The sequence below is a fragment of the Notolepis coatsorum genome, assembly GCF_963971535.1.
Source record: "Notolepis coatsorum genome assembly, chromosome: 6".
NCBI classification, from domain to species: domain Eukaryota; kingdom Metazoa; phylum Chordata; class Actinopteri; order Aulopiformes; family Paralepididae; genus Notolepis; species Notolepis coatsorum.
Window position 1 is genome coordinate 15261387 of NC_140170.1, and position 10010 is coordinate 15271396.

The following is a 10010-nucleotide window of genomic DNA, read 5'->3' on the forward strand; positions in this document are numbered from 1 at the left end:
GAACTGCACCCTGAGAGAGAGAGAACTGCACCCTGAGAGAGAGAACTGCACCCTGAGAGAGGGAACTGCACCCTGAGAGAGGGAACTGCACCCTGAGAGAGAGAGAACTGCACCCTGAGAGAGGGAACTGCACCCAGAGAGAGGGAACTGCACCCTGAGAGAGAGAACTGCACCCTGAGAGAGAGAACTGCACCCTGAGAGAGAGAACTGCACCCTGAGAGAGGGAACTGCACCCTGAGAGAGAGAACTGCACCCTGAGAGAGAGAACTGCACCCTGAGAGAGAGAACTGCACCCTGAGAGAGAGAACTGCACCCTGAGAGAGAGAACTGCACCCTGAGAGAGAGAACTGCACCCTGAGAGAGGGAACTGGACCCTGAGAGAGAGAACTGGACCCTGAGAGAGGGAACTGCACCCTGAGAGGGAACTGCGCCCTGAGAGAGAGAACTGCACCCTGAGAGAGAGAACTGCACCCTGAGAGAGGGAACTGCACCCTGAGAGAGAGAACTGCACCCTGAGAGAGGGAACTGAGAGAGAGAACTGCACCCTGAGAGAGAGAACTGCACCCTGAGAGAGAGAACTGCGCCCTGAGAGAGGGAACTGCACCTTGAGAGAGGGAACTGCACCCTGAGAGAGAGAACTGAGAGAGAGAGAACTGCACCCTGAGAGAGAGAACTGCACCCTGAGAGAGAGAACTGCACCCTGAGAGAGAGAACTGCGCCCTGAGAGAGGGAACTGCACCTTGAGAGAGAGAACTGCACCCTGAGAGAGGGAACTGAGAGAGAGAGAACTGCACCCTGAGAGAGAGAACTGAGAGAGAGAGAACTGCACCCTGAGAGAGAGAACTGAGAGAGAGAGAACTGCACCCTGAGAGAGAGAACTGCACCCTGAGAGAGAGAACTGCACCCTGAGAGAGGGAACTGCACCCTGAGAGAGAGAACTGCACCCTGAGAGAGAGAACTGCACCCTGAGAGAGGGAACTGAGAGAGAGAACTGCACACTGAGAGAGAGAACTGCACCCTGAGAGAGAGAACTGCACCCTGAGAGAGAGAACTGCACCCTGAGAGAGAGAACTGCACCCTGAGAGAGAGAACTGCACCCTGAGAGAGAGAACTGCACCCTGAGAGAGAGAACTGCACCCTGAGAGAGGGAACTGCACCATGAGAGAGAGAACTGCACCCTGAGAGAGAGAACTGCACCCTGAGAGAGGGAACTGCACCCTGAGAGAGAGAACTGCACCCTGAGAGAGAGAACTGCACCCTGAGAGAGAGAACTGCACCCTGAGAGAGGGAACTGCACCCTGAGAGAGAGAACTGCACCCTGAGAGAGAGAACTGCACCCTGAGAGAGAGAACTGCACCCTGAGAGAGAGAACTGCACCCTGAGAGAGAGAACTGAGAGAGAGAACTGCACACTGAGAGAGAGAACTGCACCCTGAGAGAGAGAACTGCACCCTGAGAGAGAGAACTGCACCCTGAGAGAGAGAACTGCACCCTGAGAGAGAGAACTGAGAGAGAGAACTGCACACTGAGAGAGAGAACTGCACCCTGAGAGAGAGAACTGCACCCTGAGAGAGAGAACTGCACCCTGAGAGAGGGAACTGCACCCTGAGAGAGAGAACTGCACCCTGAGAGAGAGAACTGCACCCTGAGAGAGGGAACTGCACCCTGAGAGAGAGAACTGCACCCTGAGAGAGAGAACTGCACCCTGAGAGAGAGAACTGCACCCTGAGAGAGAGAACTGCACCCTGAGAGAGAGAACTGCACCCTGAGAGAGGGAACTGCACCTTGAGAGAGAGAACTGCACCCTGAGAGAGAGAACTGAGAGAGAGAACTGCACACTGAGAGAGAGAACTGCACCCTGAGAGAGAGAACTGCACCCTGAGAGAGAGAACTGCACCCTGAGAGAGAGAACTGCACCCTGAGAGAGAGAACTGAGAGAGAGAACTGCACACTGAGAGAGAGAACTGCACCCTGAGAGAGAGAACTGCACCCTGAGAGAGAGAACTGCACCCTGAGAGAGGGAACTGCACCCTGAGAGAGAGAACTGCACCCTGAGAGAGAGAACTGCACCCTGAGAGAGAGAACTGCACCCTGAGAGAGAGAACTGCACCCTGAGAGAGGGAACTGGACCCTGAGAGAGAGAACTGCACCCTGAGAGAGAGAACTGCACCCTGAGAGAGAGAACTGCACCCTGAGAGAGGGAACTGCACCCTGAGAGAGAGAACTGCACCCTGAGAGAGAGAACTGCACCCTGAGAGAGAGAACTGCACCCTGAGAGAGAGAACTGCACCCTGAGAGAGGGAACTGCACCCTGAGAGAGAGAACTGCACCCTGAGAGAGAGAACTGCACCTTGAGAGAGAGAACTGCACCCTGAGAGAGAGAACTGCACCCTGAGAGAGAGAACTGAGAGAGAGAACTGCACACTGAGAGAGAGAACTGCACCCTGAGAGAGAGAACTGCACCCTGAGAGAGAGAACTGCACCCTGAGAGAGAGAACTGCACCCTGAGAGAGAGAACTGAGAGAGAGAACTGCACACTGAGAGAGAGAACTGCACCCTGAGAGAGAGAACTGCACCCTGAGAGAGAGAACTGCACCCTGAGAGAGGGAACTGCACCCTGAGAGAGAGAACTGCACCCTGAGAGAGAGAACTGCACCCTGAGAGAGGGAACTGCACCCTGAGAGAGAGAACTGCACCCTGAGAGAGGGAACTGCACCCTGAGAGAGAGAACTGCACCCTGAGAGAGAGAACTGCACCCTGAGAGAGAGAACTGCACCCTGAGAGAGGGAACTGCACCTTGAGAGAGAGAACTGCACCCTGAGAGAGAGAACTGAGAGAGAGAACTGCACACTGAGAGAGAGAACTGCACCCTGAGAGAGAGAACTGCACCCTGAGAGAGAGAACTGCACCCTGAGAGAGAGAACTGAGAGAGAGAACTGCACACTGAGAGAGAGAACTGCACCCTGAGAGAGAGAACTGCACCCTGAGAGAGAGAACTGCACCCTGAGAGAGGGAACTGCACCCTGAGAGAGAGAACTGCACCCTGAGAGAGAGAACTGCACCCTGAGAGAGGGAACTGGACCCTGAGAGAGAGAACTGCACCCTGAGAGAGAGAACTGCACCCTGAGAGAGAGAACTGCACCCTGAGAGAGGGAACTGCACCCTGAGAGAGAGAACTGCACCCTGAGAGAGAGAACTGCACCCTGAGAGAGAGAACTGCACCCTGAGAGAGAGAACTGCACCCTGAGAGAGAGAACTGCACCCTGAGAGAGGGAACTGCACCCTGAGAGAGAACTGCACCCTGAGAGAGAGAACTGCACCTTGAGAGAGAGAACTGCACCCTGAGAGAGGGAATTGGACCCTGAGAGAGAGAACTGCACCCTGAGAGAGAGAACTGCACCCTGAGAGAGAGAACTGCACCCTGAGAGAGGGAACTGCACCCTGAGAGAGAGAACTGCACCCTGAGAGAGAGAACTGCACCCTGAGAGAGAGAACTGCACCCTGAGAGAGAGAACTGCACCCTGAGAGAGGGAACTGCACCCTGAGAGAGAGAACTGCACCCTGAGAGAGGGAACTGCACCCTGAGAGAGAGAACTGCACCCTGAGAGAGGGAACTGAGAGAGAGAACTGCACCCTGAGAGAGAGAACTGCACCCTGAGAGAGAGAACTGCGCCCTGAGAGAGGGAACTGCACCTTGAGAGAGGGAACTGCACCCTGAGAGAGAGAACTGAGAGAGGGAACTGCACCCTGAGAGAGAGAACTGCACCCTGAGAGAGGGAACTGCACCCTGAGAGAGAAAACTGCACCCTGAGAGAGGTAACTGCACCCTGAGAGAGAGAACTGCACCCTGGAGGGAACTGCACCCTGAGAGAGAGAACTGCACCCTGAGAGAGAGAACTGCACCCTGAGAGAGGGAACTGCACCCTGAGAGAGGGAACTGCACCCTGAGAGAGAGAACTGAGAGAGGGAACTGCACCCTGAGAGAGAGAACTGCACCCTGAGAGAGAGAACTGCGCCCTGAGAGAGAGAACTGCACCCTGAGAGGGAGAACTGCACCCTGAAAGAGGGAACTGCACCCTGAGAGAGGGAACTGCACCCTGAGAGAGAACTGCACCCTGAGAGAGGGAACTGCACCCTGAGAGAGAGAACTGCACCCTGAGAGAGGGAACTGCACCCTGAGAGAGGGAACTGCACCCTGAGAGAGAGAACTGCACCCTGAGAGAGGGAACTGCACCCTGAGAGAGAACTGCACCCTGAGAGAGGGAACTGCACCCTGAGAGAGGGAACTGCACCCTGAGAGAGGGAACTGCACCCTGAGAGAGAGAACTGCACCCTGAGAGAGAGAGGGAACTGCACCCTGAGAGAGAGAACTGCACCCTGAGAGAGAGAACTGCACCCTGAGATAGAACTGAGAGAGGGAACTGCACCCTGAGAGAGGGAACTGCACCCTGAGAGAGAGAACTGCACCCTGAGAGAGAGAACTGAGAGAGAGAACTGCACACTGAGAGAGAGAACTGCACCCTGAGAGAGGGAACTGCACCCTGAGAGAGGGAACTGAGAGAGAGAACTGCACCCTGAGAGAGAGAACTGCACCCTGAGAGAGGGAACTGCACCCTGAGAGAGAGAACTGCACCCTGAGAGAGGGAACTGCACCCTGAGAGAGGGAACTGCACCCTGAGAGAGGGAACTGCGCCCTGAGAGAGAGAACTGCACCCTGAGAGAGAGAACTGCACCCTGAGAGGGGGAACAGCACCCTGAAAGAGAGAACTGCACCCTGAGAGAGAGAACTGCACCCTGAGAGAGAGAACTGTACCCTGAGAGAAGGAACTGCACCCTGAAAGAGAGAACTGCACCCTGAGAGAGGGAACTGCACCCTGAGAGAGAGAACTGCACCCTGATAGAGGGAACTGCACCCTGAGAGAGGGAACTGCACCCTGAGAGAGAGAACTGCACCCTGAGAGAGGTAACTGCACCCTGAGAGAGGGATAAATTCCTTGATCAAATTAACTTACTTCAACTCTCAGAGGAAGACGCGAAACAGTTAGATGCACCTATTACACTAGAGGAACTTAGGGAGGCTATTTCTGACTTGCAAAGTGGTAAGGCCCCTGGCTGGGACGGCATTCCACCCAAACTGTACCTCTCATGCTGGGATGTAATTGGACCCCTATTACTTGATATGATTCTACACTCAGTCAAAGAGGGGAACTTCTCCAGGGATGTCAATATGGCCCTCATATCTCTCCTACTTAAGAAAGATAAAGACCCCACCGAATGCGGCAGTTATAGACCCTTAAGCCTCCTTGGAACCGATCTCAAGCTGTACGCTAAGGTACTAGCGATCCGACTTCAAAAGCGTATGACATCTTTAGTTCACCCTGATCAGACAGGCTTCATAAGAGGCCACCTGATCACGGATAATATTAGACGGTTACTGCATGTGATAGATGCCAGCAAGGATGCCGCGCATCCTACAGCTGTATTATCCTTAGACGCGATGAAAGCCTTTGACAGGTTGGAATGGTCTTATTTATGGGCAGTACTTAGAAGGATGGGGTTAGGAGATGCGTTCATTCATATGATCAAAGTACTATATACAGATCCATCTGCCATGATTTTAACAGGTAAATTCTGCTCCCCACACTTCCCTGTGTCGCGCTCGCCCAGTGAATAGACCTCCCGGACTATTTTCTCTATCCCTAGAACCTTTAGCACAGTACATAAGACAATCCCAGTCCATAGCGCTGATCTCAATTAAGGGCACACAGCATCACATTAGCTTATATGCAGACGATGTAATATCCAAAACCCTACCACCTCCCTACGTCATCTTCTCAAAGTAATAGATGATTTTGGCAATCTATCGGGATTTAAGATAAACTGGCCAAAATCGGCCTTCCTTCCACTCAATGTGACTGCGAAGGCTACCACCCTCCCAGCAAATATACCCATGGTAGAACACTTTAGATGTCTTGGAGTTGAAATATTCCCCACTATAAGCCAAACGGTGAAGTATAATTACTCCGGATTGCTAGACAGGATCACAAATGACTTCGGCAGGTGGTCAAAATAAAAAAACTCATTACAGGCCCGAGCGTCAATAGTTAAGATGAATGTTTTGCCCAGAATTAACTTCTTCAGCTCGATGTTGCCATTACTGGCAAAAACTACACTCCGCTGCATATAAATTTATTTGGAACAACAAACGTCCACAAATAAAAAGATCCACTGCACAGAGAAATAAAACCGACGGGGTTTAGCCTTTCCAGACTTCAACTATTACTTTAAAGCGTTCTCTTTAAGACCACTGATCACCTGGTTTGATTCTCAAGCATCGGTATCCTGGAGACCATTAGAGGAGAACATAGTGGCACCACATAGACTGCAGGATATAGTGTACACCAACTTATCAATTAAGCAATGCAACTTGAGATTTGGCCCTCTTATTACACATGTGATCCGGATATGGCGTGACACACAGAAAAAGTGTACTAACCACCATAAATGGCACAGGCATTCTCCCCTATTTAATAAAAATGTACTCCTTATTGCACAACAAACTATCAGATATCCTGGATGGGAAAAGAAAGGCATACACACATTGGGGGATATCTTCGATGACCATGGTCTCCGCAGTTATCAAGATATATTCAACAAATTTAACCTCACCAGTTCCACTTATCTCTTCTATCTACAAATAAGAGCAGTTTTGAGGGCTCACGGAGTCCCATTAGATAATCCACTTGAGCACCACAGATTTCACAGATTCTTTTATGACAAGGAGACGTCGAGAGGCTTCGTCTCTGACTTTTATTGCCACTTACTTACGTCCTCATATGAGGTCCTTCCCCTAGACTCGGTTTGGAGGAAGGATATCCCAAACCTGGAAGTAGATTTTGATTGGGATGCAGTCTGTGAAAATGTTCGGCTATCATCACGCAACCCAGATCACCAACAGATTAATCTTAATTTTGTTCATAGGACTTACCTGACTCCTAGACGTTTGCACCTAATGGGTCTCAGACAGGACTCTCGATGCTCCTTGTGTTCAAACGGTGCTATTGGTACATATATGCATATGTATTGGGAATGCCCTCCTGTCAAGACTTTCTGGGAAAAAGTAACCACTCAATTATCAGAATTTTTGTCTCTGACCATACCTACACTGCCTTCTGTATTGTTGTTGAATGATGTTTCTCAGTTATCGACCTCTGTACATGTAAAGAGACTCATTTTGGCGGGTCTTACGGCTGCCAAAAAGTTGATAGCGTCACGCTGGATTCAACTGGATAAAATGTGCCGGAAGGTATGGGTTCTTACCTATCTTGATGTGATTTATCTAGAGATATCCACTGCACGAATTTTAGGTGTTAATGAACCCAGCATAGCAGTCTGGGTAGCTGTGGTGGAGAAGATAAAGGAACGCATATAAATTTGTAATTTTCTGATGTTAAATGAAGTAGTGGATGTATAGTCCAAGTGGGGTTCCTGAGGGGGGGGGTGGGGGGGGGGGGAAGGGGAAGGGAAGAGCGAGGAAGAGCGAGCAAGAGCCCATGTATTGTATTTATTATTTTTATATCTTTTAATCTACATTCATTCTGATTTAATTACTGGACTGTCATTATTGTTATTATTATTTCTGTTATTGTCCTGTGATTTATCATTGATTATTACTGTTACTCTATTGTTTGTCTTGTTTCATGTTAGGAAAGGGAAAATAAAAAACATTTGTTCAAAAAAAAAAGTTCAAGTTCAAGTTCAAGTTTCCTTTATTGCCACGCAACCAGGTTGGTGGTATTCTTGTTCGGTACAGGCCAGGGTGGATACATAATACAGTACAACATGACACAATAAATACATAAATACAGCACAACACAACACAGCACAACATAAACACACAGAAGAATCTAGTCCATCGGTCAGGAGCTTGGTTAGTGTGGGGGCGGAAGGGGGAGAGGGGGGCCAAGGGAGTTCAGGGTCCGAATGGCGGTGGGGAAGAAGCTGTCTTTGAAGCGGGTGGTTTTGGAAAGGATGGACATAATGTGGAACGCCCTACCCAAAGCTGTAAAGGAATGTGAATCACTACCCACTTTCAAAACCACTCTCAAAGAACACCTACGGGAGACTGCAATTCGAAACTGGCCCCTTTAAATGTCCTAACCCAACCCCCTCCAATGTACAGTAAATGACCAAGTATGGTTTTGTCAATATTCCAATGTACAGTTTTGCTTGTACAGTTGTACAGTTTGTTAATCATACAGAGTTATATGTTTTCTTCATGGTTTATGGGTAGACTATATAGTTTGTTAATCATACAGATTTAATATGTTTTCTTCATGGTTTATGGGTAGACTATATAGTTTGTTAATCATACAGATTTAATATGTTTTCTTCATGGTTTATGGGTAGACTATATTATGAGGTAGTTTGTTAATCATACAGAGTTATATGTTTTCTTCATGGTTTATGGGTAGACTATATTATGAGGTAGTTTGTTAATCATACAGAGTTATATGTTTTCTTCGTGGTTTATGGGTAGACTATATTATGAGGTAGTTTGTTAATCATACAGAGTTATATGTTTTCTTCATGGTTTATGGGTAGACTATAGTATGAGGTAGTTTGTTAATCATACAGAGTTATATGTTTTCTTCATGGTTTATGTGTAGACTATATTATGAGGTAATTTGTTAATCATACAGAGTTATATGTTTTCTTCATGGTTTATGGGTAGACTATAGTATGAAGTAGTTTGTTAATCATACAGATTTAATATGTTTTCTTCATGGTTTATGGGTAGACTATATTATGAGGTAGTTTGTTAATCATACAGAGTTATATGTTTTCTTCATGGTTTATGGGTAGACTATATTATGAAGTAGTTTGTTAATCATACAGATTTAATATGTTTTCTTCATGGTTTATGGGTAGACTATAGTATGAAGTAGTTTGTTAATCATACAGATTTAATATGTTTTCTTCATGGTTTATGGGTAGACTATATTATGAGGTAGTTTGTTAATCATACAGAGTTATAAGTTTTCTTCATGGTTTATGGGTAGACTATATTATGAAGTAGTTTGTTAATCATACAGAGTTATAAGTTTTCTTCATGGTTTATGGGTAGACTATAGTATGAGGTAGTTTGTTAATCATACAGAGTTATATGTTTTCTTCATGGTTTATGGGTAGACTATATTATGAGGTAGTTTGTTAATCATACAGAGTTATATGTTTTCTTCATGGTTTATGGGTAGACTATATTATGAGGTAGTTTGTTAATCATACAGAGTTATATGTTTTCTTCATGGTTTATGGGTAGACTATAGTATGAGGTAGTTTGTTAATCATACAGAGTTATATGTTTTCTTCGTGGTTTATGGGTAGACTATATTATGAGGTAGTTTGTTAATCATACAGAGTTATATGTTTTCTTCATGGTTTATGGGTAGACTATATTATGAGGTAGTTTGTTAATCATACAGATTTAATATGTTTTCTTCATGGTTTATGGGTAGACTATATTATGAGGTAGTTTGTTAATCATACAGAGTTATATGTTTTCTTCATGGTTTATGGGTAGACTATATTATGAGGTAGTTTGTTAATCATACAGAGTTATATGTTTTCTTCATGGTTTATGGTAGACTATATTATGAAGTAGTTTGTTAATCATACAGAGTTATATGTTTTCTTCATGGTTTATGGGTAGACTATTGTATGAGGTAGTTTGTTAATCATACAGATTTAATATGTTTTCTTCATGGTTTATGGGTAGACTATAATATGAGGTAGTTTGTTAATCATACAGAGTTATAAGTTTTCTTCATGGTTTATGGGTAGACTATAGTATGAGGTAGTTTGTTAATCATACAGAGTTATATGTTTTCTTCATGGTTTATGGGTAGGACTATAGTATGAAGTAGTTTGTTAATCATACAGAGTTATATGTTTTCTTCATAGTTTATGGGTAGACTATAGTATGAAGTAGTTTGTTAATCAAACAGAGTT